Here is a 14685-nt window from a genome sequence, read left to right as displayed (position 1 = left end):
GCCCAAAGCAAGGCCAAGCTGTTCTGGGATCTAATGGAATCCTCACTGACTCCCTCTGTGGTCTCGCAGGAAGTCAGTCGCGTAGGCCCTGCAGAATTCAAAGGAACCGTAGCCCAGCCTGCATCTCCAAAGGCCTCCAAGGATCCGTTTGCTGAGTGTCCCTGGAAACCATCTCAGCCTGTCAGGCCTGGCGCCCAGTGTCTATCTGCTAAGCCATCAGCCAGTCCATGTCAAAGGATCAGGTCGGGTTGGGGATTTAGCTCAGTGGTAGAGCGCTTGCCCAGCAAGCGCAAGGCCCTGGGTTCGATCCATAGCTCCTGAAAAAAAAAAAAAAAAAAAAAAAAGATCAGGTCACAGACCTATGGCTGGCTTATGGCTGGCTTCCAAGGCTCAGGCTCCAAATGCATCTTGGGCTCTCCCCTTTTTCTCCTAGACCCATCTCCAACCTATCCCTTTCTCTTGACTTCTTCAGGGTAGAAATGGAGCTGCCCTGCCCATACCCTTCTCACCTCAGGTCCTCTCTCTCTCTGTTATTCTGTGTGTCCATCGCCCTGTCTCTCACCTCCACCTACCTCAGTCTGTACACGCCGAGGGATGACGGCACCCTCCTCTGGGGTTAAATTTGGATCTCAGACACTCGGGTTAAAATGATTCCTTGTGAACCAGACTCATTTAACTGGAAGCTCCTTGTGTCTTTATGACTCAGGCTGACAGCCCTTCTCTTCCCAGAGGCTTCTGAGGGCTTTGAGGAAGGAGAAGATGGACCATCTAGCACTTAAAAACCTTCCCTGGAGCTGGGAGACTCAATGTCCTCCGGGAGCCCTATCTATGCAGTTGGCGAGCGATTACTTAGCCTGAGGGAAGGCAGCGCCAGACTGTAGAGGTGCTGGGAGAACAAACTGAATCTATTTCTCACAAAGATCCAGTTTACTCCAGAGGTCCATAATGGGACACTGAGAGCCTAGGTTTCTTGATGCAACTGTGTGGCCTTGAGTCAGTTTCTTTACCTCTCTGAGCCTCCAGGGCTTCACCTGTGCCACAGGGTTAAAGCATAGTATTTTCCAGAATGTGAGGCAAGCATGAGCTGAGCAGTTGAAATCTTTAGCTTGCAGCCTGGCCTGATGTAAGGGCTTGGCTAGCTTAGCTGTCAGTTCCTGCCCCCTACAGGATGGCACTTTCGATATTGGATCTTACAGAAATGCTATCACTGCTCATCAGAGCTGGCTGTCCCCAGTGACTGGCCCAGATGGCTGGCTTAACATCTGAGGCTATGGCTAGGAGCATGGGGACAGTGGGTGTTGGCAGAGGTTTGCAGTATCATTGACCTGGCAGTGACCCCAGAATGCTTCCTGAGAACCCCTTATTTGAAGGCTCCAGAGTGACAGCCAAGACAGGATGGGCTGACCTTTGCAGGGAACCAGGCCCAGCCAAAGCCGGGAGTCAGTTTCTGTTCTCTGAAAGCAAATATTGACAGGCTGTGACTGAGGTCACAGTCAAGGTGCTTGTCCCAGCCAAGGAAGTTAGGCGGAGGCGGAGCCCTGCCCAGAGACCCCTTGGAGTGGCCAGCCACTAGGCTGTGACAGGCTATTCTAGAACACCCTCATGTCTGATCCTGCATGCCTTGCCGCTGGCCTTCATTCTTGGTAGAGCTGACTTCAAAGCCAGAAAGCCTGGTGTACAGTTCCTATCTCTCTACCAATTTCTAAGGACTTCTTTTGAAACAGGTTACCAGGGGAAAGTGCTGGCTTTAGTTCTTTTCCTATCATGTATTGTTCTTAACTTAAAATGATATTTTATTGGGGTTGGGGATTTGGCTCAGTGGTAGAGCGCTTGCCTAGCAAGCGCAAGGCCCTGGGTTCGGTCCCCAGCTCCGAAAAAAAGAATAGGAAAAAAAATGATATTTTATTTAAGAATGCTCCGTGGGTGTGTTTATCTGAGGGCTGTATAGCTCAGACACTCTTAAGAAACCAGCTCCCTGGCTGGAGAGATGGCTCGGCGGTTAAGAGCACTGACCGCTCTTCCAGAGGTCCTGAGTTCAATTCCCAGCAACCACATGGTGGCTCATGACCATCTGTAATGGTCTCTTCTGATGCCCTCTTCTGGTGAGTCTGAAGACAGCTGCAGTGTTCTCAGATACATGAAATAAATAAATCTTTTAAAGAGGAAGGAAGGAGAGAAGGAAGGATAAGAAACCAGTTCCTTCCATGCACCAGTCTCTAGCTGGCTCCTGGCAGGCTGGGGACCCCAGGTAAGGGTGCAAATGACCCTCAGTCATAGGTCTACTCCATTAGTTTACAAATCAAGAGGACAAAGCAGCTGATGGTGAAATGCTGTGACCATTTACTGTGCTGGCTCCTGCAGAATGACCTAGAGGGCTGTGACTCCCCACAGAGTAGCCCAGCTGCTGGGGCTGTGTGCACGGCCTCTCCATCCCTGCTGGTGTGGCCTCCCCAGATCGCAGCCTGAACTCTGGCCAGCCCCTCCCACACACCACTGTGGCTAACCATGAAGGTCTGGACTGTAGACAGCCCCCACTGTGAAGAAGAACCAAGAAGACCTGGTTCACAAGGAACCTCCAGGCCTGGGATTTTGTGAGTGAGACGGGATAAAGATGCCCCTTAAAGTTCTGCATGAGGGGGGTTGGGGATTTGGCGCAGTGGTAGAGCGCTTGCCTAGCAAGCGCAAGGCCCTGGGTTCGATCCCCAGCTCTGAAAAAAAAAAAATAGAAAAAAAAAAAAAAAAGTTCTGCATGAGGCCCAGACCTGGACCACTTTTGGCAAGATTCAAGGGCAAGGCAGGCCAACTATGCAGTGTTTAAGATGTGCAGAGGAGTGTCTTCTATGGGAAAGGCTTGGAGTCCAGAGAAATGCTAACCAGGCAGTGCTAAGAGACCAAAGCTAGGGCTCGTTCACGTCTCCAGCATCTTTAGCATTAACTTGCTTATCTCGCAGAAATTATGACAGCACCTCCAGGTCTTTCCTGGGTTCCCCGACGCTCCAGCATCATGTCAGTCAAGATGTTTGAGTCACTGAGCAGCAAGAAGGCCCAGGAAACAGCTCTTTTCTGTGTGTCTGTCTCCACAAACTGTGTGTCAGGCTTCAAGATGCTCAAGGGATTCTAGGTTGTTTTCAAGCCATCTGGGCAAGGCAGACGTGAGGCTTGAGGGCCCGCTGGCATGAGGAACATGCTTGAGTTAGGTTTTTAAAATTGTGTGTGTCTCTGTGTGTGTTGTGTGTTAGGCATGTAGGCATGTTCATGTGTGTTCATGCATGTAGAAGCCTCAGCTATCTCAGTCTTTCTCTATTCCTCTCTACCTTGTTGTTTGAGGCAGTTTCTTACTGAGCCAGGGGCTCGCTAAGTATGCTAGGCTGGCCAGCCAGCGAGCTCTAGGCGTCTACTGGTCTCTCCCTGTCCGGCACTGCAATTGCAGACACACGCCAGCAAACATCAGTACTGGGGATTTGAACTCAGCGTGCTGCCATCTGGGCTCCTCATCCCTTGACGTGGATTCCTCCCCAGAGTGGCACACTGGCCAGGTTCTCTTTGTTCATCCTTCTTTCTCTGACATTCTTGCAAAGGACGCCCAGAAGAGCTGGTGTGCTCACAAGGTCCTCTGGCCCCTCTGGTAATCGCCTCTGGTTTTCGACGTGGGTTGAATCCATGATTGAATATTAATATGCAGACTGATTATTCAAGGGCTGGAATGATCCCGCACGAGGAAGGGGATAATGAAGTAGACGTGTTACTTGAAAACAGGGTTTTATTTACCGTCGTTATTTAGTTTGGGATAAAATAACGCAATGGGCTGGCAACCATGAGCTAGCCAGAAGGAAAGAGGCAGTCAGGGGCTTGTTTTGCTGTGAGAAGAAGAAATCTGGAGGCCTTAGTCTCACATAGGGGCAGCTGAGTGACTGTCACACACAGGGAGTTCATACCCCCTAGTACTTGGAGGACTTTTAAAACACCGAGTACTCTTTGAGAGTGTTCATTTTTTTTTCATTGTGTTTTACAAAGCAAACAGGTCTGAGGTTATAAAAGGCTTTGCCCTGATGTCCTATGTCAACGAGTATCGACGTCGCCTTCTTTAGGATTTGTCTGTTTCAAGACCAAACGACACCCTGGAAATGCCCGGGGTTAATGTGGCAGAGTTAAATATCAACACTGCAAATGGGCAGAGGGAGACACAAGACAGAGCTGGCAGGGTGTCACAGGACGGGGGCGGGGGGGAGGCTGTGAGGCAAAGGCAGGGTGCTGTCCCTTCTGGTACAGCAAAATGGCGTCGATCTCTCCACCTCGGGAATGACTCGGGGCTGCTGCTTGGTGGGTTGTTCCCGGACTGGCCTCACATTTAAAGCAATCCTCTTATTTGGCCTCTGGGATCGCTAGGCCTCCAACATGTCCCCCCACACCCAGTAACTCCTTGGAGCTGGAGTTGCAGGTGTCTGTGAGGTGCTCTGTGTGGGTTCTGGGAACCAGACTTGGGTCTTCTGCATGAAACTGCACTTGCTTTTAGCCACTGAGCCATCTCTCCATCCATGATGATCATTTCTTTTGGATTTAAAAAACCTAAGTATGGGTTGGGGATTTAGCTCAGTGGTATAGCACTTGCCTAGCAAGCGCAAGGCCCTGGGTTCGATCCCCAGCTCCGGGAAAAAAAAAAAAAAAAAAAAAACCAAACTATGTATTCCAGCAAATCGAGATGGTTCTTCCTTCTCTTTCCTGACTGGCTCCTTGGTGACCAAATGTAGAGCTGACCAAGGGGGCCAGAAGGGAAGGCCCTGTGCTTCCTTAGCTTCGAGAGCAACCTCAGCCTGGGCAGGCAAAGTTCCAGCAGTGTCTGGTGGTTAGAAGGGCTGCAGTGTGTGGAGCTTCTTGGTCCCTGTTTGTGGTAGAGCCTAAGGCCTCTACTTGAGCAGCATTCTTCCACCAGTGGCAGAAGAAACAGGCCCAGGAAGGGCAGCGACTGGGAGGAATTTATCCATGTCTTTCAGAGTGAGAGGCGAAACTGACTAAAATCCAGCCGTCCCCTGCCACCACCTCCCTGCCACCCCAGCCTGCTTTGTGACCTGGGCTTTCACTTCCTGGTGGAGATCTATAAGAATCGAGCAGCACGGGTTGGGGATTTGGCTCAGTGGTAGAGCGCTTGCCTAGGAAGCGCAAGGTCGTGCTTCCTGCAGCACATATACTAAAATTGAACGCAGGCGCAAGGTCCTGGGTTCGATTCCCCAGCCCCGAAAAAAAAGAAAAAAAAAAAAAAAGAATCGAGCAGCACTCAGTGAGGCGCTGAGGTGTTGAGAAGAAAGGCCTCTCCCCGCTTGTTCCACGTGCTTACCCTGCAGGGGAAAAAAAGAGTCACAAATGGATAATAGGAACCACCATGGTAGAAATACAAACCAAGTGCTTCAGAGGAAAGAGGGAGGAATCCTGTTGGGAGCCAGAGAGGCGTGAGAGCTTTCTTATAGAAGGGCTTTAGGGGATGTGTGGGCGTTGACTGATGGGTACAGTGAGAAGGTATGACTGGTACGGAGGAAATGGCCAATATACATCCTTCTGGGGACTCAAGAAAACACAGCTCCGGGTCCCAGTCCCTGAAGATCTGACTCATGGGGCCTGAAGCAGGACCTGGATGCTAGATGGACACATTATTCCCGGTGTGCCTCTTGCTCAGAGGACCTCGTGCTCTGGAAGACTTGCAGGATGGCATTAAAGTGTCTATCTGTGGAAAGGCAAAGCCGTGGATATTGCTGGGATTTGGGATGGGGCTGAGCCATGTTGCAAGAGGGAGCTTGGCAGGATCTTAAGGAACTGACCCCCCTGTGTGGATCCTGAGACCAGTACTCTTCATCCCTGAGGACAGGGATGTGTAGGGTGTTCTGACGCTTGCCCACGGAGGATAAGGGGGTACGTCAGCACATCCCTCTGAATAGATGCTGGCCCCAGGGTGCTAGCCCACCTTGGGTCCTGCAGCTGGGGGCGAGCTGCCTTGCAAGAGATTGTGCTGACATTTCTAACTAAATTCCATCAGACAGGCAGGACCTGTCCATGCAGAGGGGCTGGAGACCAGGATGGGGCTCAAACTGGACCTTTTAGGATGCCAGGGAGGCTTTACTGACAGCCACTGTACAGGGAGCTGATGGTACAGGGAGTGGAGAGCCCCGTCTTGCCAGTAATGGGATGCAGTGTGGATTCAGATCTGGAGTTTGACTTGGAGGCGACACCTGGCAGGGCTGGGATTCTGCCAAGCTGTCTGGAACCTTAGCCAACTGCCACCTTTCCAGTTCCCCATCCTGCCCGAACCTTCCGCCGCTGCCCTGTGCACTTCACCGTGTCTCTTACCTGCTCGTTCACTCCTCTCTATCTCCCTTCTGATGGAATGCTCACAACCACCTTAGCAAACCCCGGCCCTGTGTCCCCTAGAAAAAACTGGAAAAAAAAAAAAAAAAAGGTATCTCCTGTGTGAGAGAGAATTTTCCCCTAGGGATGCTGGCTTCGTAGAAACACACTGTGGTACCTAACTTTAGAGAGAGTTGAGGGATTTGAACTCGAGCCGGCACGTTTGCAATCCAAGACTCTATCACTCATTGAGCTATCTCTCCGGCCCAGATAGAATTTTAAAAAGGAAGCTGGGGGTTGGGGATTTAGCTCAGTGGAGAGCGCTTGCCTAGGAAGCGCAAGGCCCTGGGTTTGGTCCCCAGGGAGAGAAGGGCCAGAGTGTGCCCTGCAGGAGCCGGGCTCCGGGAAGGGCTGTTTGCTCTCCTGTCTGTGCTCTTTCAAAGAGGAAACGGCTCTGTTGGTGCTCAGCCTTCTCCACATGGATGGGCAACCGTGAACATGTCCTGGATTCCTCATTTTCATTTTAAAGATTTATTTATTTATCATATATATATATGAGTACACTGCAGCTGTCTTCAGACACACCAGAAGAGGGCATCAGATCCCATTACAGATGGCTATGAGCCACCATGTGGTTGCTGGGAATTGAACTCAGGACCTCTGGAAGAGCAGTCAGTGCCCTTAACCACTGAGCCATCCCTCCAGCCCCCTCATTTTCATTTTAAACCTTCTCCCTCCGTAGCCTACGCTGGCCTTGACTTCGAGGGAGTCCTCTTGTCCCAGTCTCCCCAGTGTTAGGGTTACAGTCACGTGACTCTCCTCCCATCCAACTTAACTCCCAGTTCTTTCATAGAGTAGTATGAAGTGTATTTTAGACACGCTAAGACTAAGTATCTTTAGATACTAAAGTGTGCTGTCTCTAACATTAAAATCATGCTCTTATCCACGCCGCGCCAGCAAGATCACAAATATGACACCATCATTCTGTCAGCCACCAAATACCCAGTCTGGATTCAGATGCCCCCAGTTCTTCCCCCTTGGCTCCCCCATAAAGTTTTGACCTAAAGGCCATCTCAAATGGCAGGATAAGAGTGGTGACCCATGTCTTTAATCCCAGCACTCAAGGAGGCAGAGGCAGGCTAATCTCTCCGAGTTCGAGGCCAATCTGGTCTATAAAGTGAGTCCAGGACTGCCTGGGCTACACAGAGAAACCTTGTCCCTAAGAAAAACAAACAAAGGGGTTGGGGATTTAGCTCAGCGGTAGAGCGCCCTAGCTTGAGCACAAGGCCCTGGGTTCGGGTCCCCCAGCTCCCAAAAAAAAGAAAAAGAAAAAAAAAACCAACAGCAATAAAGTCAGGACAAGCTGAGGGATTTTACCAAGAACGTGGGTCTATCTGGGTCCTGGTTTCACAATGAGCATTTACCACAACTTACTTGCTGTCTACCACCACCCCCCATCTTCGCCTCTGCTAATCAGTCTCAGAGGTCCTGTCTTTCTGAGGTAGATGCAGGCATCAGCCACTTCCTTGCAAATGCGTCAGCACAGGTGTCATTTATACCACCTCAGCATCTCTTGTGACATTCACATGCAATGAAACACGGAGACTTTAAGTACCGTATTCATTGTGTTAGGACATCTCGGGCTGTCCAGATGGGTCAGCAGCAGATGAAGGAGCAAGCCGATGACACGAGTTCAATCTCTGCGGCAGAGAACCGACTCTCGAAAAGTGTCCCCTGCCCTGCACACGTGCGGTGTGACACATGTGCACACGTGCATATGTAGCACACACATATACACGCTAAATAAAATATAATCTTAGAAAGTCATTTGTCTGTGCCACAGACAAGCTTATCACATTTACCCCTAGTTAACCATGCCCTAATCTTTCCCGTTATACTTCCTTCAAAAACATTATATAAATGGTATCATATGGAGCTGTGTGTGGTACTGCCTGTCTTTAATCCCAGCCTTCAGAAAACTGAGGCAGATAAGGCACGAGTTCAAGTCCAGCCTTAGCTTCAGAGAGAGAAACAGAGACAGAGAGATGAGACAGAGACAGACTGAGAACCTGTTTTCCAGAATCACAGAAAAGAACTAGAATTGTAAGGGTTCTCATACAGCTGTGTGTGAGAGGTCATATCCTGTCACTGTCTAATCTAATGCCACTGAATAGTCCGTTTCCAGAGTGGGCACTTGGAAGCCGGCTTCCTTCTGGCCATTTTGAATAGCGCTGCTTTCCCTGTGCAGGACTGGACATGGGCTTTAGAGTCATCTGCTGTCCCCACAAGGCTTTCGGCTGACACCTTCCTAATATCTCTTTGAACCTAAATGTAAGAGGTCTGGTCAGATTCCCCTGTGGTGTTCATAGCTCGCTCCTGTCACCTAGCTAAGGTGCCTCTGCTCCTGAATCTTCCTTTCACCCCCCAGTTTCTGAATGTCATGGTGCTGCCTCGTGCAGCCACCAGGGGGCGCTTGTTCACTGTGTAGGAGCTAAGCTCTCGCGCCTGCAAAGAAACACAATGTTCTTGCAGGAAGTGAGTCTTAAGATTTTTTCCTCCCCTGGTGTTTCTTGTTCTGTAGTATTTAACAGCAGTGTTTGTTCCGTTGTTCAGTGTTTACCGAATACCCACTGGGTCTCGGGCATTGTGCCACGCACTGGCACAGAAACGGGAGTGCTTGCCGCCTCTGGAAGCCTCTGGTATAATCGGAGACGTCCAGGTGGGTGGCAGCTGGTGTGGGTACCGTCCAAAAGGCAGTAATATCAGGAATGAGGGGAAGAATCCAGAAGGTTCTGGAACATAAATATGTCTAGGCAGGCTGAAAAGGAGTGAGGGCAGAGCAGAGGAATGTGGACCGCATTCCTTGTGGAATGGTGCTGGCACCAGGGAGCGGGGGTGGGGGGTGGGGGGGGGCGGGGGGCCACATGGGGAGCTCAGAGGACAGAGGCTCCCCTACCACGCCTATCTGGGAGATGACAGGGTCTGCACTAGGGGTCACACTGAAGAATGACCGAGGATGAGCAATGAACTCTGAGGGAGTGGACAAGACAGTCTCGGGAGAGGAAAGAACGGTGGCTTGTTCTGGAATGTTCTTTAGAGTATTCTTATTTTGAAGTTTGATTTTTTTTTTTTTTAAAGACAAAGACCTTTGGATTACACGGTTTTGGGAGTTATCTTGGTTGCATTTTCTGTTACAGAAAGCATTACTCTGGTGCTGGTTAAGGCTCAGAAGGGGTGGCTGGAGAGATGGCTCAGCAGTTTAGAGCACTGACTGCTCTTCCAAAGGTCCTGTGTTCAATTCCCAGCAACCACATGGTGACTCACAACCATCTGTAGTGGGATCTGGTGCCCTCTTCTGGTCGTGTGTCTGAAGATAGTGACAGTGTACTCACATACATAAAATAAATTTATTTCATTTGGGGCCCTTGGTGATAAGGTCCAAAGTCAAGCGGGTCCCCTTAGGACTCTGTGGACGTTGCCAGGGAGCAGAGACAGGGGTCGGTGGGTAGAAAAGGCTCACGAGGAACAACCTGGCAGGGGATGAAGGAGGGGAGGGCCATCAGACATCAAGATGGGGGAAGGGAAGGTCCTTTTCCCTGGGACCTCGCCAGATTCTTACCCTAGTGTCAGAGCCTCTCTTCCTGCCTTGGGGCAAATCACATCTTCTGTTTCTTTGGGAAACAGAATCTCGCTCTGTGGCTCAGACCTCAAATCCTTGGCCGTCCTGCCTCAGGTGTATGCCATCATACCCAAGTCATAAACATTTTCTCTTGCCTCTTTATTTTTCTGTGTCTGTGTGCATTCTCAATCAGGTGCCCACGGTGAGCAGAAGAGGGCATCGGATCTCTTTACAGATGGTTGTGAGCCACCATATGGTTGCTGGGAATTGAACTCACGACCTCTGGAAGAGTTCAGTGCTCTTAACCACTGAGCCATCTCACCAGCCCCTTGCCTCTTTATTTTTCTGCATTCTCCATCAAGCGCCCACAGTGACCAGAAGAGGGCGTCAGATCCCCGGAAGCTGGAGTTAGACAATTGTGAGCTGCCAAAATGGGTGGTGGGAGCTGGAGGCCGGTCCTCTGTGAGAGCAGCAAGTGCCCTTAACCACAGTGCCAACTCCACATCCCCCCCTCGCCCCAAAACAATCTTGAAATTAGACAGCAGCAGGCAAGTCGTGACTCATAAAAATAAAGAAGTGGCAGGTAAATGACTTCAGCAAGTCTTTGTTCCCACCTTTGCTGAACAAAATGCTGCTCGTCACTTAAAATAGATTTCCAGAATAAACAAAACCAAGGGCGTACTTTCAGCCTGTTGGTTTAATAGACGGATTTACGTAAGTCCACAGTGGCTGACAGAAGCACGCTCTCCCTGTTCAAGGCGATTATGTTCCTTAAAAACAAACAACGAAGAAACAAACAGAAACGTTCCTTTTCATCAGTGAAGGGCAGGCAGTCCAGTCCTGGCCCTGGGTTCCAATCCACCACCCTGGCGGGATGGATGAGAGACTCTAGTTTCTCTCACTATGAAGCCAGGATAATAGTGCCGTTCACAGCATGAGCCAGACAAAAGTGTGCCAGGCCCGGGCACAGCTCCCAAGTGTGAGCCGGCTTTGCTTGGCATCATCTCATCCTGGGTTTGCTTATAGAAGATGAAGGGCGGCCAGTTCACTCGGCTTTGTAAATCAGAAGGGACATCCTCCCGTCTCAAGCTCTCCTGTGAAGCTTTAGACCCTGTCAGTGCTCATCCAGTACTTAGAGACCTCCCCTCCCTCCCCTACCGCCATCGATGTTAGCAACAGAGCAAGATGTGCGAACCTCGGAAAGCATCGACCACCAAGCCCGAGGACCCTAGTTCGATCCTTGAGACCCTCATGATAGAAGGAGAGACCTCTCACAAGTTCTTCTCGGCACACGTCCCACAACAACTTGCATGTGGAGAAACACTTAAAACTAGGAAACAAGCTCCCTCTGTCACCACAGCTCACACAGAGACGGAGTGAACTCCATATGAGAATGGGGCTGGGCGCCATGACCCTGATGGCTGCCAGAAGCCATCAGCTCCGGTTCTGTGTGTGCCTTCTGTCTCCTGACTCAGCAGTGCTAGCTGGTCCTCCTGGTTGTAGCCCTCCTCATCCCGCCATGCTCCTGCATCGGCTCTGCCCTCTGCCTTGTGCGTTGTTGTGCTTCACGCTGAGTAATCCACTGTTGCCGGTTCACTGGCGCGTAAATGTCTACGGATCTTAACAATGGTTTTTCTTAGAACTTACTTTGGTGTTTGGAGACACAGCCTTACTCCGTAGCCCTGGCTCGTCTTGAACTCATAGGAATCCTAACTTCTTTTATAGCTTAAGTGTGGGGATTACAGACATGAATTGTCCCCCTCCATTAACCTTTTGTGGCTTTTTAATGTGTATGGGTGTTGGGCCTGCAGGTCTGTGAATGAGTGCCTCATGCGCTCAGAGGCCACTAGAGGGCATCAGATCCCCTGGAACTGGAGTACAGACCGTGCGAGCCACCATGTGGGTGCTGGGAATGGACCTAGGTCCTCTGCAAGAGCAGCTGGCACTCTTAACCCCCAAATCATCTTTCTAGACCCCGAGTACACTTTTTTTTAAAAAAATATGAGTACACTGCAGCTGTCTTCAGACACACCAGAAGAGGGCATTGGATCCCATCACAGATGGTTGTGAGCCACCATGTGGTTGCTGGGATTTGAACTCAGGACCTCTGGAAGGGCACTCAGTGCTCTTAACCACTGAGCCATCTCTCCAGTCCCTGGATACATTTTAAATCTTGGAATTAAGTAAGCAACTATCTAAAGGCATATCTAGTTGAAAACTCACTTTCATGCCTAATAACAGTCAAAACAGATGAAATATTCTAAATTACATGTCATAGAAATTCAAAACTTCATCTTTGTTATAAGGCTCGGGTGATGTCTTTAATCCCAGTACTTGGGAGGCAGAGTTACATGGTAAGACCGTGTGAAAGAAAGAAAGAAAGAAAGAAAGAAAGAAAGAAAGAAAGAAAGAAAGAGGCCTGCAGAGATGGCTCAGTGGTTAGAGTACTGACTGCTCTTCCAGAGATCCTGAGTTCAATTCCCAGCAACCATATGGTGGCTCACAACCATCTGAAATAAAATCTGATACCCTCTTCTGGTGTGGCTGAAGACAGCTACAGTGTATCCATATACATTAAATAAATAAGTCTTTTTAAAAAAAGAAAGAAAGTCCCCAGAGTTGTCACTGCCCACTGGTGATGAGCTCCTGTCACAGTGGCTGTTTCTTGAAAACTCATGGACACTTGAGGAGGAAGTCCATCTGCAAACTTGAGAAATCCTTCCAAGCCGTCTGTGTGCACAGGCAGAACAGTCTGGATTATCTGGGTGGCGGTTTAGACCAGTCAGGGATGTTAACTGTGAAGGACAGACAGGAGCAGGCTGATTTGAGAACAGGAAACAGCCCAGCACCCAGCAGTAGCCAGTATTATGCTCTCTGGGGTCCTCAGCAGGGATCTGTCACTCTCTGGCTTTGTGTGACTTTTAGCCACCGTGTTACAGCCAGAACGTTCCAGATAGCATCTCCCTTGTCACATGGCTGTCTTCCTTCTGCCTATGTGTCTTTGGGTCCAAGTCTTAGGATACCAGTCATTGAAATTAGTCTATCACTAGTGTGACCTCATCTTAAAGATATCATGTCTCCACTCTCTCTGAGGTCATATGTTACCCTGCTTATTAAGGTTGAAGTCTGCCATTGTCCGGACAGCCTTCTGGGCCCAGTGCATAAGGAGGACTCCCTTCACTAGCAGGGCCTTCCCTTCTCTGACCTTAACCCCCTACACACCTCTACCTGCAGAATGTCACATAGCCTTAGTTAAGATTAAAGGCTCGGCTTCCCTTCTCCTGATAGAACTTAGCACCTGCGATTTCTGGACTGCCTCTCTATGCTAATGAGGTCTTTCAGTACGTTAAACCTTCAGCCAATGACCTTTGCCCATCCTCGATAGTCTGACCCCACCCTGCCTTCAACACTATATAATCCTTAAATTACCCCAAGTAACATTGATCTGCCTCCTCACGGCTGGTCCAAGCATCATCATTTCCGTACATACTCACCGGGCTTCGGAACTCCCACCCCACCCACCCACCACCACTCCTACCCCTACCCCATCCATAGTCCCTTTGCCCTCATGAACCAATATCAGCCAATGATCCCAGGGAGGGGGGAGGTCACAGTCATATTCCCAGGCTCCTGGTAGGCATGAGTTGGGGGCGGGGCACATACAGTATCTGGACTGGTACCTAATTTTCTTGCACCAGGACCTATGCCGAGTCAGCTATCTTCCTTCAGCTAGGACCCACTACCCCAGTGACCTAATGCATTCCCCCATAAGAGCCAGGCTCAACCACCTGGCTGCGGGGACATCCACACATCTCTCCATTTGCCGCAGCAGACAGTGGGTCCCCACCTTCAGCAGGACACATGGAGTGGGTTATACAGGAGGGGCTTTGCAGCAGAGAAGGAAGGGCTTCCCAACTCTGCAGTCCACAGCAGAAAAGCATCCACAGCCATTCTTATCCACCGGGAAAGAAATCTTCTAGTAATTAGGAAAGCTTCGATTGCTAATTTGCTGTCTCTCCTGCCTCTGTTAACGTATCTTCCTCACCAGCGACTAGGAGTAAATGTCCAGTTAATTGCTCTCATCAAACTCGCTCTTTCTTCTCCCTCACAGGACTCTCGAGGCTTCCCAAACAGACTTCTCTTCCGTGGTGGGGTTCTAGAACCTACTTGGTTTTTTTTTTTTTTGGAGCTGGGGACCGAACCCAGGGCCTTGTGCTTGCTAGGCAAGCGCTCTACCACTGAGCTAAATCCCCAACCCTAGAACCTACTTGTTAATGTGAGGTCCTGCCTCACCCGTAGGCTGAGCTCTTCCTGCACAGGTAGACGTCTCTGGACAAATGTAAGGGGGTACACACAACAGTGTAAGGCTTGCATTGGTTTTCCTGTATTCCCCCTTCCTGGACCAAGGAGACCACAGGGTTTCTGCTCCTCTGGAAGTGACCACTGATCCTATCTGCTGTAGTTCAGATCTGGAATATTCCCCCCAGGTATCCATGTATTGATGCAACTCCCTACCCATCATGCTACTGGGAGGTGGTGGGACATTTAGGAGGTAGGACCTAGTAGGAGGAGTTAGGACATTTCAGGAAGTGGAGCCTAGTAGGGGGAAGTTAGGGGATAGGACCTGTGGGGAGAAAATTCGGTGAATGATAGTGAAGGGGACAGGGCAACCCTGGCACGTACCTGTCCCCGTCTTTGCTTCCTTGCCTCTATAAAATGGACAAGTTTCCTGT

This window comes from Rattus rattus, chromosome 16 (assembly GCF_011064425.1).
Source record: "Rattus rattus isolate New Zealand chromosome 16, Rrattus_CSIRO_v1, whole genome shotgun sequence".
Lineage (NCBI taxonomy): Eukaryota > Metazoa > Chordata > Mammalia > Rodentia > Muridae > Rattus > Rattus rattus.
The sequence above is the reverse complement of the archived record's forward strand: the minus strand, read 5'-3'. Positions refer to the sequence as shown.